Raw genomic sequence first — 19,289 nt, 5'->3', positions numbered from 1 at the left:
TATCTGCAGACGTTCGCATTTTCGGAGCAGGGCTGCGAAAGGAGCCTGGCAGGGACACCACCATTCCCAGCATGCATTTGAAGTTTCAAGTGGCAAGATAAGCAAGCAGCCCCATTCTCTGTGCCTCTATGCGAACAGTGCCATGGGCAGATGAGGCTGAGCAACAGCTTCCCAGGCTAGCCCCTTCTGCCTGCCAGCTATCTGCAGACGTTCGCACTTTCGGAGCAGGGCTGCGAAAGGAGCCTGGCTGGGACACCAACTTTCCCAGGCTACGTTTGAAGTTTCAAGTGTCAAGATAAGCAAGCAGCCCCATTCTCTGTGCCTCTGTGCGAGCAGTGCCATGGGCAGATGAGGCTGAGCAACAGCTTTCCAGGCTAGCTCCTTCTGCCTGCCAGCTATCTGCAGACGTTCGCACTTTCGGAGCAGGGCTGTGATAGGAGCCTGGCAGGGACACCACCTTTCCCAGCATGCGTTTGAAGTTTCAAGTGGCAAGATAAGCAAGCAGCCCCATTGTCTGTGCCTCTATGCGAACAGTGCCATGGGCAGATGAGGCTGAGCAACAGCTTTCCAGGCTAGCCCCTTCTGGCTGCCAGCTATCTGCAGACGTTCGCACTTTCGGAGCAGGGCTGCAAAAGGAGCCTGTCTGGGACACAAACTTTCCCAGGCTACGTTTCAAGTTTGAGGTGGCAAGACAAGCAAGCAGCCCCAGTTTCTGTGCCTCTGTGCGAGCACTGCCATGGGCAGATGAGGCTGAGCAACAGCTTTCCAGGCTAGCCCCTTCTGCCTGCCAGCTATCTGCAGACGTTCGCACTTTCGGAGCAGGGCTGCGAAAGGAGCCTGGCAGGGACATTTCCATTCCCAGCATGCGTTTGAAGTTTCAAGTGGCAAGATAAGCAAGCAGCCCCATTCTCTGTGCCTCTATGCGAACAGTGCCATGGGCAGATGAGGCTGAGCAACAGCTTTCCAGGCTAGCCCCTTCTGCCTGCCAGCTATCTGCAGACGTTCGCACTTTCGGAGCAGGGCTGCGAAAGGAGCCTGGCTGGGACACCAACTTTCCCAGGCTACGTTCGAAGTTTGAGGTGGCAAGACAAGCAAGCAGCCCCATTCTCTGTGCCTCTGTGCGAGCACTGCCATGGGCAGATGAGGCTGAGCAACAGCTTTCCAGGCTAGCCCCTTCTGGCTGCCAGCTATCTGCAGACGTTCGCACTTTCGGAGCAGGGCTGCGAAAGGAGCCTGGCAGCGACACCTCCATTCCCAGCATGCGTTTGAAGTTTCAAGTGGCAAGATAAGCAAGCAGCCCCATTCTCTGTGCCTCTATGCGAACAGTGCCATGGGCAGATGAGGCTGAGCAACAGCTTTCCAGGCTAGCCCCTTCTGGCTGCCAGCTATCTGCAGACGTTCGCACTTTCGGAGCAGGGCTGCGAAAGGAGCCTGGCAGCGACACCTCCATTCCCAGCATGCGTTTGAAGTTTCAAGTGGCAAGATAAGCAAGCAACCCCATTCTCTCTGCCTCTATGCGAACAGTGCCATGGGCAGATGAGGCTGAGCAACAGCTTTCCAGGCTAGCCCCTTCTGCCTGCCAGCTATCTGCACACGTTCGCACTTTCGGAGCAGGGCTGCGAAAGGAGCGTGGCTGGGACACCAACTTTCCCAGGCTACGTTTGAAGTTTGAGGTGGCAAGACAAGCAAGCAGCCCCATTCTCTGTGCCTCTGTGCGAGCACTGCCATGGGCAGATGAGGCTGAGCAACAGCTTTCCAGGCTAGCCCCTTCTGGCTGCCAGCTATCTGCAGACGTTCGCACTTTCGGAGCAGGGCTGCGAAAGGAGCCTGGCAGGGACACCACCATTCCCAGGCTACGTTTGAAGTTTCAAGTGGCAAGATAAGCAAGCAGCCCCATTCTCTGTGCCTCTATGCGAACAGTGCCATGGGCAGATGAGGCTGAGCAACAGCTTTCCAGGCTAGGCCCTTCTGCCTGCCAGCTATCTGCAGACGTTCGCACTTTCGGAGCAGGGCTGTGATAGGAGCCTGGCAGGGACACCACCATTCCCAGCATGCGTTTGAAGTTTCAAGTGGCAAGATAAGCAAGCAGCCCCATTCTCTGTGACTCTATGCGAACAGTGCCATGGGCAGATGAGGCTGAGCAACAGCTTTCCAGGCTAGCCCCTTCTGCCTGCCAGCTATCTGCAGACGTTCGCATTTCAAGAGCAGGGCTGCGAAAGGAGCCTGGCTGGGACACCAACTTTCCCAGGATACGTTTGAAGTTTCAAGTGGCAAGACAAGCAAGCAGCCCCATTCTCTGTGCCTCTGTGCGAGCAGTGCCATGGGCAGATGAGGCTGAGCAACAGCTTTCCAGGATAGCCCCTTCTGCCTGCCAGCTATCTGCAGACGTTCGCACTTTCGGAGCAGGGCTGCGAAAGGAGCCTGGCAGGGACACTTCCATTCCCAGCATGCGTTTGAAGTTTCAAGTGGCAAGATAAGCAAGCAGCCCCATTCTCTGTGCCTCTATGCGAACAGTGCCATGGGCAGATGAGGCTGAGCAACAGCTTTCCAGGCTAGCCCCTTCTGCCTGCCAGCTATCTGCAGACGTTCGCACTTTCGGAGCAGGGCTGCGAAAGGAGCCTGGCTGGGACACCAACTTTCCCAGACTACGCTTGAAGTTTGAGGTGGCAAGACAAGCAAGCAGCCCCATTCTCTGTGCCTCTGTGCGAGCAGTGCCATGGGCAGATGAGGCTGAGCAACAGCTTTCCAGGCTAGCCCCTTCTGCCTGCCAGCTATCTGCAGACGTTCGCACTTTCGGAGCAGGGCTGTGATAGGAGCCTGGCAGGGACACCACCATTCCCAGCATGCGTTTGAAGTTTCAAGTGGCAAGATAAGCAAGCAGCCCCATTCTCTGTGACTCTATGCGAACAGTGCCATGGGCAGATGAGGCTGAGCAACAGCTTTCCAGGCTAGGCCCTTCTGCCTGCCAGCTATCTGCAGACGTTCGCACTTTCGGAGCAGGGCTGCGAAAGGAGCGTGGCTGGGACACCAAATTTCCCAGGCTACGTTTGAACTTTGAGGTGACAAGACAAGCAAGCAGCCCCATTCTCTGTGCCTCTGTGCGAGCAGTGCCATGGGCAGATGAGGCTGAGCAACAGCTTTCCAGGCTAGCCCCTTCTGGCTGCCAGCTATCTGCAGACGTTCGCACTTTCGGAGCAGGGCTGCGAAAGGAGCCTGGCAGCGACACCTCCATTCCCAGCATGCGTTTGAAGTTTCAAGTGGCAAGATAAGCAAGCAGCCCCATTCTCTGTGCCTCTATGCGAACAGTGCCATGGGCAGATGAGGCTGAGCAACAGCTTTCCAGGCTAGCCCCTTCTGGCTGCCAGCTATCTGCAGACGTTCGCACTTTCGGAGCAGGGCTGCGAAAGGAGCGTGGCTGGGACACCAACTTTCCCAGGCTACGTTTGAAGTTTGAGGTGGCAAGACAAGCAAGCAGCCCCATTCTCTGTGCCTCTGTGCGAGCACTGCCATGGGCAGATGAGGCTGAGCAACAGCTTTCCAGGCTAGCCCCTTCTGGCTGCCAGCTATCTGCAGACGTTCGCACTTTCGGAGCAGGGCTGAGAAAGGAGCCTGGCAGGGACACCACCATTCCCAGGCTACGTTTGAAGTTTCAAGTGGCAAGATAAGCAAGCAGCCCCATTCTCTGTGCCTCTATGCGAACAGTGCCATGGGCAGATGAGGCTGAGCAACAGCTTTCCAGGCTAGCCCCTTCTGGCTGCCAGCTATCTGCAGACGTTCGCACTTTCGGAGCAGGGCTGCGAAAGGAGCCTGGCTGGGACACCAACTTTCCCAGGCTACGTTTGAAGTTTCAAGTGGCAAGATAAGCAAGCAGCCCCATTCTCTGTGCCTCTGTGCGAGCAGTGCCATGGGCAGATGAGGCTGAGCAACAGCTTTCCAGGCTAGCCCCTTCTGCCTGCCAGCTTTCTGCAGACGTTCGCACTTTCGGAGCAGGGCTGTGATAGGAGCCTGGCAGGGACACCACCTTTCCCAGCATGCGTTTGAAGTTTCAAGTGGCAAGATAAGCAAGCAGCCCCATTCTCTGTGCCTCTGTGCGAGCACTGCCATGGGCAGATGAGGCTGAGCAACAGCTTTCCAGGCTAGCCCCTTCTGCCTGCCAGCTATCTGCAGACGTTCGCACTTTCGGAGCAGGGCTGCGAAAGGAGCCTGGCTGGGACACCACCATTCCCAGCATGCGTTTGAAGTTTCAAGTGGCAAGATAAGCAAGCAGCCCCATTCTCTGTGACTCTATGCGAACAGTGCCATGGGCAGATGAAGCTGTGCAAGAGCTTTCCAGGCTAGCCCCTTCTGCCTGCCAGCTATCTGCAGACGTTCGCACTTTCGGAGCAGGGCTGCGAAAGGAGCCTGGCTGGGACACCACCATTCCCAGCATGCGTTTGAAGTTTCAAGTGGCAAGATAAGCAAGCAGCCCCATTCTCTGTGCCTCTATGCGAACAGTGCCATGGGCAGATGAGGCTGACAAACAGCTTTCCAGGATAGCCCCTTCTGGCTGCCAGCTATCTGCAGACGTTCGCACTTTCGGAGCAGGGCTGCGAAAGGAGCGTGGCTGGGACACCAACTTTCCCAGGCTACGTTTGAAGTTTCAAGTGGCAAGATAAGCAAGCAGCCCCATTCTCTGTGCCTCTGTGCGAGCAGTGCCATGGGCAGATGAAGCTGTGCAAGAGCTTTCCAGGCTAGCCCCTTCTGCCTGCCAGCTTTCTGCAGACGTTCGCACTTTCGGAGCAGGGCTGTGATAGGAGCCTGGCAGGGACACCACCTTTCCCAGCATGCGTTTGAAGTTTCAAGTGGCAAGATAAGCAAGCAGCCCCATTCTCTGTGACTCTATGCGAACAGTGCCATGGGCAGATGAGGCTGACAAACAGCTTTCCAGGCTAGCCCCTTCTGCCTGCCAGCTATCTGCAGACGTTCGCATTTCAAGAGCAGGGCTGCGAAAGGAGCCTGGCTGGGACACCCACTTTCCCAGGATACGTTTGAAGTTTCAAGTGGCAAGACAAGCAAGCAGCCCCATTCTCTCTGCCTCTGTGCGAGCAGTGCCATGGGCAGATGAGGCTGAGCAACAGCTTTCCAGGATAGCCCCTTCTGGCTGCCAGCTATCTGCAGACGTTCGCACTTTTGGAGCAGGGCTGCGAAAGGAGCCTGGCAGGGACACTTCCATTCCCAGCATGCGTTTGAAGTTTCAAGTGGCAAGATAAGCAAGCAGCCCCATTCTCTGTGCCTCTATGCGAACAGTGCCATGGGCAGATGAGGCTGAGCAACAGCTTTCCAGGCTAGCCCCTTCTGGCTGCCAGCTATCTGCAGACGTTCGCACTTTCGGAGCAGGGCTGCGAAAGGAGCCTGGCTGGGACACCAACTTTCCCAGGCTACGTTTGAAGTTTGAGGTGGCAAGACAAGCAAGCAGCCCCATTCTCTGTGCCTCTGTGCGAGCAGTGCCATGGGCAGATGAGGCTGAGCAACAGCTTTCCAGGCTAGCCCCTTCTGCCTGCCAGCTATCTGCAGACGTTCGCACTTTCGGAGCAGGGCTGCGAAAGGAGCCTGGCAGCGACACCTCCATTCCCAGCATGCGTTTGAAGTTTCAAGTGGCAAGATAAGCAAGCAGCCCCATTCTCTGTGCCTCTGTGCGAGCACTGCCATGGGCAGATGAGGCTGAGCAACAGCTTTCCAGGCTAGCCCCTTCTGCCTGCCAGCTATCTGCAGACGTTCGCACTTTCGGAGCAGGGCTGCGAAAGGAGCCTGGCTGGGACACCAACTTTCCCAGCATGCGTTTGAAGTTTGAGGTGGCAAGACAAGCAAGCAGCCCCATTCTCTCTGCCTCTGTGCGAGCAGTGCCATGGGCAGATGAGGCTGAGCAACAGCTTTCCAGGCTAGCCCCTTCTGCCTGCCAGCTATCTGCAGACGTTCGCACTTTCGGAGCAGGGCTGCGAAAGGAGCCTGGCAGCGACACCTCCATTCCCAGCATGCGTTTGAAGTTTCAAGTGGCAAGATAAGCAAGCAGCCCCATTCTCTGTGCCTCTATGCGAACAGTGCCATGGGCAGATGAGGCTGAGCAACAGCTTTCCAGGCTAGCCCCTTCTGCCTGCCAGCTATCTGCAGACGTTCGCACTTTCGGAGCAGGGCTGCGAAAGGAGCGTGGCTGGGACACCAACTTTCCCAGGCTACGTTTGAAGTTTGAGGTGGCAAGACAAGCAAGCAGCCCCATTCTCTGTGCCTCTGTGCGAGCACTGCCATGGGCAGATGAGGCTGAGCAACAGCTTTCCAGGCTAGCCCCTTCTGGCTGCCAGCTATCTGCAGACGTTCGCACTTTCGGAGCAGGGCTGCGAAAGGAGCCTGGCAGGGACACCACCATTCCCAGGCTACGTTTGAAGTTTCAAGTGGCAAGTTAAGCAAGCAGCCCCATTCTCTGTGCCTCTGTGCGAGCAGTGCCATGGGCAGATGAGGCTGAGCAACAGCTTTCCAGGCTAGCCCCTTCTGCCTGCCAGCTATCTGCAGACGTTCGCACTTTCGGAGCAGGGCTGCGAAAGGAGCCTGGCAGCGACACCTCCATTCCCAGCATGCGTTTGAAGTTTCAAGTGGCAAGATAAGCAAGCAGCCCCATTCTCTGTGCCTCTGTGCGAGCACTGCCATGGGCAGATGAGGCTGAGCAACAGCTTTCCAGGCTAGCCCCTTCTGCCTGCCAGCTATCTGCAGACGTTCGCACTTTCGGAGCAGGGCTGCGAAAGGAGCCTGGCTGGGACACCAACTTTCCCAGCATGCGTTTGAAGTTTGAGGTGGCAAGACAAGCAAGCAGCCCCATTCTCTCTGCCTCTGTGCGAGCAGTGCCATGGGCAGATGAGGCTGAGCAACAGCTTTCCAGGCTAGCCCCTTCTGCCTGCCAGCTATCTGCACACGTTCGCACTTTCGGAGCAGGGCTGCGAAAGGAGCCTGGCAGCGACACCTCCATTCCCAGCATGCGTTTGAAGTTTCAAGTGGCAAGATAAGCAAGCAGCCCCATTCTCTGTGCCTCTATGCGAACAGTGCCATGGGCAGATGAGGCTGAGCAACAGCTTTCCAGGCTAGCCCCTTCTGCCTGCCAGCTATCTGCAGACGTTCGCACTTTCGGAGCAGGGCTGCGAAAGGAGCGTGGCTGGGACACCAACTTTCCCAGGCTACGTTTGAAGTTTGAGGTGGCAAGACAAGCAAGCAGCCCCATTCTCTGTGCCTCTGTGCGAGCACTGCCATGGGCAGATGAGGCTGAGCAACAGCTTTCCAGGCTAGCCCCTTCTGGCTGCCAGCTATCTGCAGACGTTCGCACTTTCGGAGCAGGGCTGCGAAAGGAGCCTGGCAGGGACACCACCATTCCCAGGCTACGTTTGAAGTTTCAAGTGGCAAGTTAAGCAAGCAGCCCCATTCTCTGTGCCTCTGTGCGAGCAGTGCCATGGGCAGATGAGGCTGAGCAACAGCTTTCCAGGCTAGCTCCTTCTGCCTGCCAGCTATCTGCAGACGTTCGCACTTTCGGAGCAGAGCTGTGATAGGAGCCTGGCAGGGACACCACCTTTCCCAGCATGCGTTTGAAGTTTCAAGTGGCAAGATAAGCAAGCAGCCCCATTCTCTGTGCCTCTGTGCGAGCACTGCCATGGGCAGATGAGGCTGAGCAACAGCTTTCCAGGCTAGCCCCTTCTGCCTGCCAGCTATCTGCAGACGTTCGCACTTTCGGAGCAGGGCTGCGAAAGGAGCCTGGCTGGGACACCAACTTTCCCAGGCTACGTTTGAAGTTTGAGGTGGCAAGACAAGCAAGCAGCCCCATTCTCTCTGCCTCTGTGCGAGCAGTGCCATGGGCAGATGAGGCTGAGCAACAGCTTTCCAGGCTAGCCCCTTCTGCCTGCCAGCTATCTGCAGACGTTCGCACTTTCGGAGCAGGGCTGCGAAAGGAGCCTGGCAGCGACACCTCCATTCCCAGCATGCGTTTGAAGTTTCAAGTGGCAAGATAAGCAAGCAGCACCATTCTCTGTGCCTCTATGCGAACAGTGCCATGGGCAGATGAGGCTGAGCAACAGCTTTCCAGGCTAGCCCCTTCTGCCTGCCAGCTATCTGCAGACGTTCGCACTTTCGGAGCAGGGCTGCGAAAGGAGCGTGGCTGGGACACCAACTTTCCCAGGCTACGTTTGAAGTTTGAGGTGGCAAGACAAGCAAGCAGCCCCATTCTCTGTGCCTCTGTGCGAGCACTGCCATGGGCAGATGAGGCTGAGCAACAGCTTTCCAGGATAGCCCCTTCTGGCTGCCAGCTATCTGCAGACGTTCGCACTTTCGGAGCAGGGCTGCGAAAGGAGCCTGGCTGGGACACCACCATTCCCAGGCTACGTTTGAAGTTTCAAGTGGCAAGATAAGCAAGCAGCCCCATTCTCTGTGCCTCTGTGCGAGCAGTGCCATGGGCAGATGAGGCTGAGCAACAGCTTTCCAGGCTAGCTCCTTCTGCCTGCCAGCTATCTGCAGACGTTCGCACTTTCGGAGCAGAGCTGTGATAGGAGCCTGGCAGGGACACCACCTTTCCCAGCATGCGTTTGAAGTTTCAAGTGGCAAGATAAGCAAGCAGCCCCATTCTCTGTGCCTCTGTGCGAGCACTGCCATGGGCAGATGAGGCTGAGCAACAGCTTTCCAGGCTAGCCCCTTCTGCCTGCCAGCTATCTGCAGACGTTCGCACTTTCGGAGCAGGGCTGTGAAAGGAGCCTGTCTGGGACACCAACTTTCCCAGGCTACGTTTGAAGTTTGAGGTGGCAAGGCAAGCAAGCAGCCCCATTCTCTGTGCCTCTGTGCGAGCACTGCCATGGGCAGATGAGGCTGAGCAACAGCTTTCCAGGCTAGCCCCTTCTGCCTGCCAGCTATCTGCAGACGTTCGCACTTTCGGAGCAGGGCTGTGATAGGAGCCTGGCAGGGACACCACCATTCCCAGCATGCGTTTGAAGTTTCAAGTGGCAAGATAAGCAAGCAGCCCCATTCTCTGTGACTCTATGCGAACAGTGCCATGGGCAGATGAGGCTGACAAACAGCTTTCCAGGCTAGCCCCTTCTGCCTGCCAGCTATCTGCAGACGTTCGCATTTCAAGAGCAGGGCTGCGAAAGGATCCTAGCATGTACACCATATTTCCCAGGCTACGTTCGAAGTTTGAAGTGGCAAGACAAGCAAGCAGCCCCATTCTCTGTGCCTCTATGCGAACAGTGCCATGGGCAGATGAGGCTGAGCAACAGCTTTCCAGGCTAGCCCCTTCTGCCTGCCAGCTATCTGCAGACGTTCGCATTTTCGGAGCAGGGCTGCGAAAGGAGCCTGGCAGGGACACCACCATTCCCAGCATGCATTTGAAGTTTCAAGTGGCAAGATAAGCAAGCAGCCCCATTCTCTGTGCCTCTATGCGAACAGTGCCATGGGCAGATGAGGCTGAGGAACAGCTTCCCAGGCTAGCCCCTTCTGCCTGCCAGCTATCTGCAGACGTTCGCACTTTCGGAGCAGGGCTGCGAAAGGAGCCTGGCTGGGACACCAACTTTCCCAGGCTACGTTTGAAGTTTCAAGTGTCAAGATAAGCAAGCAGCCCCATTCTCTGTGCCTCTGTGCGAGCAGTGCCATGGGCAGATGAGGCTGAGCAACAGCTTTGCAGGCTAGCTCCTTCTGCCTGCCAGCTATCTGCAGACGTTCGCACTTTCGGAGCAGGGCTGTGATAGGAGCCTGGCAGGGACACCACCTTTCCCAGCATGCGTTTGAAGTTTCAAGTGGCAAGATAAGCAAGCAGCCCCATTGTCTGTGCCTCTATGCGAACAGTGCCATGGGCAGATGAGGCTGAGCAACAGCTTTCCAGGCTAGCCCCTTCTGGCTGCCAGCTATCTGCAGACGTTCGCACTTTCGGAGCAGGGCTGCGAAAGGAGCCTGTCTGGGACACAAACTTTCCCAGGCTACGTTTCAAGTTTGAGGTGGCAAGACAAGCAAGCAGCCCCAGTTTCTGTGCCTCTGTGCGAGCACTGCCATGGGCAGATGAGGCTGAGCAACAGCTTTCCAGGCTAGCCCCTTCTGCCTGCCAGCTATCTGCAGACGTTCGCACTTTCGGAGCAGGGCTGCGAAAGGAGCCTGGCAGGGACATTTCCATTCCCAGCATGCGTTTGAAGTTTCAAGTGGCAAGATAAGCAAGCAGCCCCATTCTCTGTGCCTCTATGCGAACAGTGCCATGGGCAGATGAGGCTGAGCAACAGCTTTCCAGGCTAGCCCCTTCTGCCTGCCAGCTATCTGCAGACGTTCGCACTTTCGGAGCAGGGCTGCGAAAGGAGCCTGGCTGGGACACCAACTTTCCCAGGCTACGTTTGAAGTTTGAGGTGGCAAGACAAGCAAGCAGCCCCATTCTCTGTGCCTCTGTGCGAGCACTGCCATGGGCAGATGAGGCTGAGCAACAGCTTTCCAGGCTAGCCCCTTCTGGCTGCCAGCTATCTGCAGACGTTCGCACTTTCGGAGCAGGGCTGCGAAAGGAGCCTGGCAGCGACACCTCCATTCCCAGCATGCGTTTGAAGTTTCAAGTGGCAAGATAAGCAAGCAGCCCCATTCTCTGTGCCTCTATGCGAACAGTGCCATGGGCAGATGAGGCTGAGCAACAGCTTTCCAGGCTAGCCCCTTCTGGCTGCCAGCTATCTGCACACGTTCGCACTTTCGGAGCAGGGCTGCGAAAGGAGCCTGGCAGCGACACCTCCATTCCCAGCATGCGTTTGAAGTTTCAAGTGGCAAGATAAGCAAGCAGCCCCATTCTCTGTGCCTCTATGCGAACAGTGCCATGGGCAGATGAGGCTGAGCAACAGCTTTCCAGGCTAGCCCCTTCTGCCTGCCAGCTATCTGCACACGTTCGCACTTTCGGAGCAGGGCTGCGAAAGGAGCGTGGCTGGGACACCAACTTTCCCAGGCTACGTTTGAAGTTTCAAGTGGCAAGACAAGCAAGCAGCCCCATTCTCTGTGCCTCTGTGCGAGCACTGCCATGGGCAGATGAGGCTGAGCAACAGCTTTCCAGGCTAGCCCCTTCTGGCTGCCAGCTATCTGCAGACGTTCGCACTTTCGGAGCAGGGCTGCGAAAGGAGCCTGGCAGGGACACCACCATTCCCAGGCTACGTTTGAAGTTTCAAGTGGCAAGTTAAGCAAGCAGCCCCATTCTCTGTGCCTCTGTGCGAGCAGTGCCATGGGCAGATGAGGCTGAGCAACAGCTTTCCAGGCTAGCTCCTTCTGCCTGCCAGCTATCTGCAGACGTTCGCACTTTCGGAGCAGAGCTGTGATAGGAGCCTGGCAGGGACACCACCTTTCCCAGCATGCGTTTGAAGTTTCAAGTGGCAAGATAAGCAAGCAGCCCCATTCTGTGTGCCTCTGTGCGAGCACTGCCATGGGCAGATGAGGCTGAGCAACAGCTTTCCAGGCTAGCCCCTTCTGCCTGCCAGCTATCTGCAGACGTTCGCACTTTCGGAGCAGGGCTGCGAAAGGAGCCTGGCTGGGACACCAACTTTCCCAGGCTACGTTTGAAGTTTGAGGTGGCAAGACAAGCAAGCAGCCCCATTCTCTCTGCCTCTGTGCGAGCAGTGCCATGGGCAGATGAGGCTGAGCAACAGCTTTCCAGGCTAGCCCCTTCTGCCTGCCAGCTATCTGCAGACGTTCGCACTTTCGGAGCAGGGCTGCGAAAGGAGCCTGGCAGCGACACCTCCATTCCCAGCATGCGTTTGAAGTTTCAAGTGGCAAGACAAGCAAGCAGCCCCATTCTCTCTGCCTCTATGCGAACAGTGCCATGGGCAGATGAGGCTGAGCAACAGCTTTCCAGGCTAGCCCCTTCTGCCTGCCAGCTATCTGCAGACGTTCGCACTTTCGGAGCAGGGCTGCGAAAGGAGCCTGGCAGGGACACCACCATTCCCAGCATGCGTTTGAAGTTTCAAGTGGCAAGATAAGCAAGCAGCCCCATTCTCTGTGCCTCTATGCGAACAGTGCCATGGGCAGATGAGGCTGAGCAACAGCTTTCCAGGCTAGCCCCTTCTGCCTGCCAGCTATCTGCAGACGTTCGCACTTTCGGAGCAGGGCTGCGAAAGGAGCGTGGCTGGGACACCAACTTTCCCAGGCTACGTTTGAAGTTTGAGGTGGCAAGACAAGCAAGCAGCCCCATTCTCTGTGCCTCTGTGCGAGCACTGCCATGGGCAGATGAGGCTGAGCAACAGCTTTCCAGGCTAGCCCCTTCTGGCTGCCAGCTATCTGCAGACGTTCGCACTTTCGGAGCAGGGCTGCGAAAGGAGCCTGGCAGGGACACCACCATTCCCAGGCTACGTTTGAAGTTTCAAGTGGCAAGTTAAGCAAGCAGCCCCATTCTCTGTGCCTCTGTGCGAGCAGTGCCATGGGCAGATGAGGCTGAGCAACAGCTTTCCAGGCTAGCTCCTTCTGCCTGCCAGCTATCTGCAGACGTTCGCACTTTCGGAGCAGAGCTGTGATAGGAGCCTGGCAGGGACACCACCTTTCCCAGCATGCGTTTGAAGTTTCAAGTGGCAAGATAAGCAAGCAGCCCCATTCTCTGTGCCTCTGTGCGAGCACTGCCATGGGCAGATGAGGCTGAGCAACAGCTTTCCAGGCTAGCCCCTTCTGCCTGCCAGCTATCTGCAGACGTTCGCACTTTCGGAGCAGGGCTGCGAAAGGAGCCTGGCTGGGACACCAACTTTCCCAGGCTACGTTTGAAGTTTGAGGTGGCAAGACAAGCAAGCAGCCCCATTCTCTCTGCCTCTGTGCGAGCAGTGCCATGGGCAGATGAGGCTGAGCAACAGCTTTCCAGGCTAGCCCCTTCTGCCTGCCAGCTATCTGCAGACGTTCGCACTTTCGGAGCAGGGCTGCGAAAGGAGCCTGGCAGCGACACCTCCATTCCCAGCATGCGTTTGAAGTTTCAAGTGGCAAGATAAGCAAGCAGCCCCATTCTCTGTGCCTCTATGCGAACAGTGCCATGGGCAGATGAGGCTGAGCAACAGCTTTCCAGGCTAGCCCCTTCTGCCTGCCAGCTATCTGCAGACGTTCGCACTTTCGGAGCAGGGCTGCGAAAGGAGCGTGGCTGGGACACCAACTTTCCCAGGCTACGTTTGAAGTTTGAGGTGGCAAGACAAGCAAGCAGCCCCATTCTCTGTGCCTCTGTGCGAGCACTGCCATGGGCAGATGAGGCTGAGCAACAGCTTTCCAGGCTAGCCCCTTCTGGCTGCCAGCTATCTGCAGACGTTCGCACTTTCGGAGCAGGGCTGCGAAAGGAGCCTGGCTGGGACACCACCATTCCCAGGCTACGTTTGAAGTTTCAAGTGGCAAGATAAGCAAGCAGCCCCATTCTCTGTGCCTCTGTGCGAGCAGTGCCATGGGCAGATGAGGCTGAGCAACAGCTTTCCAGGCTAGCTCCTTCTGCCTGCCAGCTATCTGCAGACGTTCGCACTTTCGGAGCAGAGCTGTGATAGGAGCCTGGCAGGGACACCACCTTTCCCAGCATGCGTTTGAAGTTTCAAGTGGCAAGATAAGCAAGCAGCCCCATTCTCTGTGCCTCTGTGCGAGCACTGCCATGGGCAGATGAGGCTGAGCAACAGCTTTCCAGGCTAGCCCCTTCTGCCTGCCAGCTATCTGCAGACGTTCGCACTTTCGGAGCAGGGCTGTGAAAGGAGCCTGTCTGGGACACCAACTTTCCCAGGCTACGTTTGAAGTTTGAGGTGGCAAGGCAAGCAAGCAGCCCCATTCTCTGTGCCTCTGTGCGAGCACTGCCATGGGCAGATGAGGCTGAGCAACAGCTTTCCAGGCTAGCCCCTTCTGCCTGCCAGCTATCTGCAGACGTTCGCACTTTCGGAGCAGGGCTGTGATAGGAGCCTGGCAGGGACACCACCATTCCCAGCATGCGTTTGAAGTTTGAAGTGGCAAGATAAGCAAGCAGCCCCATTCTCTGTGACTCTATGCGAACAGTGCCATGGGCAGATGAGGCTGACAAACAGCTTTCCAGGCTAGCCCCTTCTGCCTGCCAGCTATCTGCAGACGTTCGCATTTCAAGAGCAGGGCTGCGAAAGGATCCTAGCATGTACACCATATTTCCCAGGCTACGTTCGAAGTTTGAAGTGGCAAGACAAGCAAGCAGCCCCATTCTCTGTGCCTCTATGCGAACAGTGCCATGGGCAGATGAGGCTGAGCAACAGCTTTCCAGGCTAGCCCCTTCTGCCTGCCAGCTATCTGCAGACGTTCGCATTTTCGGAGCAGGGCTGCGAAAGGAGCCTGGCAGGGACACCACCATTCCCAGCATGCATTTGAAGTTTCAAGTGGCAAGATAAGCAAGCAGCCCCATTCTCTGTGCCTCTATGCGAACAGTGCCATGGGCAGATGAGGCTGAGCAACAGCTTCCCAGGCTAGCCCCTTCTGCCTGCCAGCTATCTGCAGACGTTTGCACTTTCGGAGCAGGGCTGCGAAAGGAGCCTGGCTGGGACACCAACTTTCCCAGGCTACGTTTGAAGTTTCAAGTGTCAAGATAAGCAAGCAGCCCCATTCTCTGTGCCTCTGTGCGAGCAGTGCCATGGGCAGATGAGGCTGAGCAACAGCTTTCCAGGCTAGCTCCTTCTGCCTGCCAGCTATCTGCAGACGTTCGCACTTTCGGAGCAGGGCTGTGATAGGAGCCTGGCAGGGACACCACCTTTCCCAGCATGCGTTTGAAGTTTCAAGTGGCAAGATAAGCAAGCAGCCCCATTGTCTGTGCCTCTATGCGAACAGTGCCATGGGCAGATGAGGCTGAGCAACAGCTTTCCAGGCTAGCCCCTTCTGGCTGCCAGCTATCTGCAGACGTTCGCACTTTCGGAGCAGGGCTGCGAAAGGAGCCTGTCTGGGACACAAACTTTCCCAGGCTACGTTTCAAGTTTGAGGTGGCAAGACAAGCAAGCAGCCCCAGTTTCTGTGCCTCTGTGCGAGCACTGCCATGGGCAGATGAGGCTGAGCAACAGCTTTCCAGGCTAGCCCCTTCTGCCTGCCAGCTATCTGCAGACGTTCGCACTTTCGGAGCAGGGCTGCGAAAGGAGCCTGGCAGGGACATTTCCATTCCCAGCATGCGTTTGAAGTTTCAAGTGGCAAGATAAGCAAGCAGCCCCATTCTCTGTGCCTCTATGCGAACAGTGCCATGGGCAGATGAGGCTGAGCAACAGCTTTCCAGGCTAGCCCCTTCTGCCTGCCAGCTATCTGCAGACGTTCGCACTTTCGGAGCAGGGCTGCGAAAGGAGCCTGGCTGGGACACCAACTTTCCCAGGCTACGTTTGAAGTTTGAGGTGGCAAGACAAGCAAGCAGCCCCATTCTCTGTGCCTCTGTGCGAGCACTGCCATGGGCAGATGAGGCTGAGCAACAGCTTTCCAGGCTAGCCCCTTCTGCCTGCCAGCTATCTGCAGACGTTCGCACTTTCGGAGCAGGGCTGCGAAAGGAGCCTGGCAGCGACACCTCCATTCCCAGCATGCGTTTGAAGTTTCAAGTGGCAAGATAAGCAAGCAACCCCATTCTCTGTGCCTCTATGCGAACAGTGCCATGGGCAGATGAGGCTGAGCAACAGCTTTCCAGGCTAGCCCCTTCTGGCTGCCAGCTATCTGCAGACGTTCGCACTTTCGGAGCAGGGCTGCGAAAGGAGCCTGGCAGCGACACCTCCATTCCCAGCACGCGTTTGAAGTTTCAAGTGGCAAGATAAGCAAGCAACCCCATTCTCTCTGCCTCTATGCGAACAGTGCCATGGGCAGATGAGGCTGAGCAACAGCTTTCCAGGCTAGCCCCTTCTGCCTGCCAGCTATCTGCACACGTTCGCACTTTCGGAGCAGGGCTGCGAAAGGAGCGTGGCTGGGACACCAACTTTCCCAGGCTACGCTTGAAGTTTGAGGTGGCAAGACAAGCAAGCAGCCCCATTCTCTGTGCCTCTGTGCGAGCAGTGCCATGGGCAGATGAGGCTGAGCAACAGCTTTCCAGGCTAGCCCCTTCTGGCTGCCAGCTATCTGCAGACGTTCGCACTTTCGGAGCAGGGCTGCGAAAGGAGCCTGGCAGGGACACCACCATTCCCAGGCTACGTTTGAAGTTTCAAGTGGCAAGATAAGCAAGCAGCCCCATTCTCTGTGCCTCTATGCGAACAGTGCCATGGGCAGATGAGGCTGAGCAACAGCTTTCCAGGCTAGGCCCTTCTGGCTGCCAGCTATCTGCAGACGTTCGCACTTTCGGAGCAGGGCTGCGAAAGGAGCGTGGCTGGGACACCAACTTTCCCAGGCTACGTTTGAAGTTTGAGGTGGCAAGACAAGCAAGCAGCCCCATTCTCTGTGCCTCTGTGCGAGCACTGCCATGGGCAGATGAGGCTGAGCAACAGCTTTCCAGGCTAGCCCCTTCTGGCTGCCAGCTATCTGCAGACGTTCGCACTTTCGGAGCAGGGCTGCGAAAGGAGCCTGGCTGGGACACCACCATTCCCAGGCTACGTTTGAAGTTTCAAGTGGCAAGATAAGCAAGCAGCCCCATTCTCTGTGCCTCTGTGCGAGCAGTGCCATGGGCAGATGAGGCTGAGCAACAGCTTTCCAGGCTAGCTCCTTCTGCCTGCCAGCTATCTGCAGACGTTCGCACTTTCGGAGCAGAGCTGTGATAGGAGCCTGGCAGGGACACCACCTTTCCCAGCATGCGTTTGAAGTTTCAAGTGGCAAGATAAGCAAGCAGCCCCATTCTCTGTGCCTCTGTGCGAGCACTGCCATGGGCAGATGAGGCTGAGCAACAGCTTTCCAGGCTAGCCCCTTCTGCCTGCCAGCTATCTGCAGACGTTCGCACTTTCGGAGCAGGGCTGTGAAAGGAGCCTGTCTGGGACACCAACTTTCCCAGGCTACGTTTGAAGTTTGAGGTGGCAAGGCAAGCAAGCAGCCCCATTCTCTGTGCCTCTGTGCGAGCACTGCCATGGGCAGATGAGGCTGAGCAACAGCTTTCCAGGCTAGCCCCTTCTGCCTGCCAGCTATCTGCAGACGTTCGCACTTTCGGAGCAGGGCTGTGATAGGAGCCTGGCAGGGACACCACCATTCCCAGCATGCGTTTGAAGTTTGAAGTGGCAAGATAAGCAAGCAGCCCCATTCTCTGTGACTCTATGCGAACAGTGCCATGGGCAGATGAGGCTGACAAACAGCTTTCCAGGCTAGCCCCTTCTGCCTGCCAGCTATCTGCAGACGTTCGCATTTCAAGAGCAGGGCTGCGAAAGGATCCTAGCATGTACACCATATTTCCCAGGCTACGTTCGAAGTTTGAAGTGGCAAGACAAGCAAGCAGCCCCATTCTCTGTGCCTCTATGCGAACAGTGCCATGGGCAGATGAGGCTGAGCAACAGCTTTCCAGGCTAGCCCCTTCTGCCTGCCAGCTATCTGCAGACGTTCGCATTTTCGGAGCAGGGCTGCGAAAGGAGCCTGGCAGGGACACCACCATTCCCAGCATGCATTTGAAGTTTCAAGTGGCAAGATAAGCAAGCAGCCCCATTCTCTGTGCCTCTATGCGAACAGTGCCATGGGCAGATGAGGCTGAGCAACAGCTTCCCAGGCTAGCCCCTTCTGCCTGCCAGCTATCTGCAGACGTTTGCACTTTCGGAGCAGGGCTGCGAAAGGAGCCTGGCTGGGACACCAACTTTCCCAGGCTACGTTTGAAGTTTCAAGTGTCAAGATAAGCAAGCAGCCCCATTCTCTGTGCCTCTGTGCGAGCAGTGCCATGGGCAGATGAGGCTGAGCAACAGCTTTCCAGGCTAGCTCCTTCTGCCTGCCAGCTATCTGCAGACGTTCGCACTTTCGGAGCAGGGCTGTGATAGGAGCCTGGCAGGGACACCACCTTTCCCAGCATGCGTTTGAAGTTTCAAGTGGCAAGATAAGCAAGCAGCCCCATTGTCTGTGCCTCTATGCGAACAGTGCCATGGGCAGATGAGGCTGAGCAACAGCTTTCCAGGCTAGCCCCTTCTGGCTGCCAGCTATCTGCAGACGTTCGCACTTTCGGAGCAGGGCTGCGAAAGGAGCCTGTCTGGGACACAAACTTTCCCAGGCTACGTTTCAAGTTTGAGGTGGCAAGACAAGCAAGCAGCCCCAGTTTCTGTGCCTCTGTGCGAGCACTGCCATGGGCAGATGAGGCTGAGCAACAGCTTTCCAGGCTAGCCCCTTCTGCCTGCCAGCTATCTGCAGACGTTCGCACTTTCGGAGCAGGGCTGCGAAAGGAGCCTGGCAGGGACATTTCCATTCCCAGCATGCGTTTGAAGTTTCAAGTGGCAAGATAAGCAAGCAGCCCCATTCTCTGTGCCTCTATGCGAACAGTGCCATGGGCAGATGAGGCTGAGCAACAGCTTTCCAGGCTAGCCCCTTCTGCCTGCCAGCTATCTGCAGACGTTCGCACTTTCGGAGCAGGGCTGCGAAAGGAGCCTGGCTGGGACACCAACTTTCCCAGGCTACGTTTGAAGTTTGAGGTGGCAAGACAAGCAAGCAGCCCCATTCTCTGTGCCTCTGTGCGAGCACTGCCATGGGCAGATGAGGCTGAGCAACAGCTTTCCAGGCTAGCCCCTTCTGCCTGCCAGCTATCTGCAGACGTTCGCACTTTCGGAGCAGGGCTGCGAAAGGAGCCTGGCAGCGACACCTCCATTCCCAGCATGCGTTTGAAGTTTCAAGTGGCAAGATAAGCAAGCAACCCCATTCTCTGTGCCTCTATGCGAACAGTGCCATGGGCAGATGAGGCTGAGCAACAGCTTTCCAGGCTAGCCCCTTCTGGCTGCCAGCTATCTGCAGACGTTCGCACTTTCGGAGCAGGGCTGCGAAAGGAGCCTGGCAGCGACACCTCCATTCCCAGCACGCGTTTGAAGTTTCAAGTGGCAAGATAAGCAAGCAACCCCATTCTCTCTGCCTCTATGCGAACAGTGCCATGGGCAGATGAGGCTGAGCAACAGCTTTCCAGGCTAGCCCCTTCTGCCTGCCAGCTATCTGCACACGTTCGCACTTTCGGAGCAGGGCTGCGAAAGGAGCGTGGCTGGGACACCAACTTTCCCAGGCTACGCTTGAAGTTTGAGGTGGCAAGACAAGCAAGCAGCCCCATTCTCTGTGCCTCTGTGCGAGCAGTGCCATGGGCAGATGAGGCTGAGCAACAGCTTTCCAGGCTAGCCCCTTCTGGCTGCCAGCTATCTGCAGACGTTCGCACTTTCGGAGCAGGGCTGCGAAAGGAGCCTGGCAGGGACACCACCATTCCCAGGCTACGTTTGAAG

The sequence above is a fragment of the Opisthocomus hoazin genome, chromosome 37 (assembly GCF_030867145.1).
Source record: "Opisthocomus hoazin isolate bOpiHoa1 chromosome 37, bOpiHoa1.hap1, whole genome shotgun sequence".
NCBI classification, from domain to species: domain Eukaryota; kingdom Metazoa; phylum Chordata; class Aves; order Opisthocomiformes; family Opisthocomidae; genus Opisthocomus; species Opisthocomus hoazin.
The sequence above is the reverse complement of the archived record's forward strand: the minus strand, read 5'-3'. Positions refer to the sequence as shown.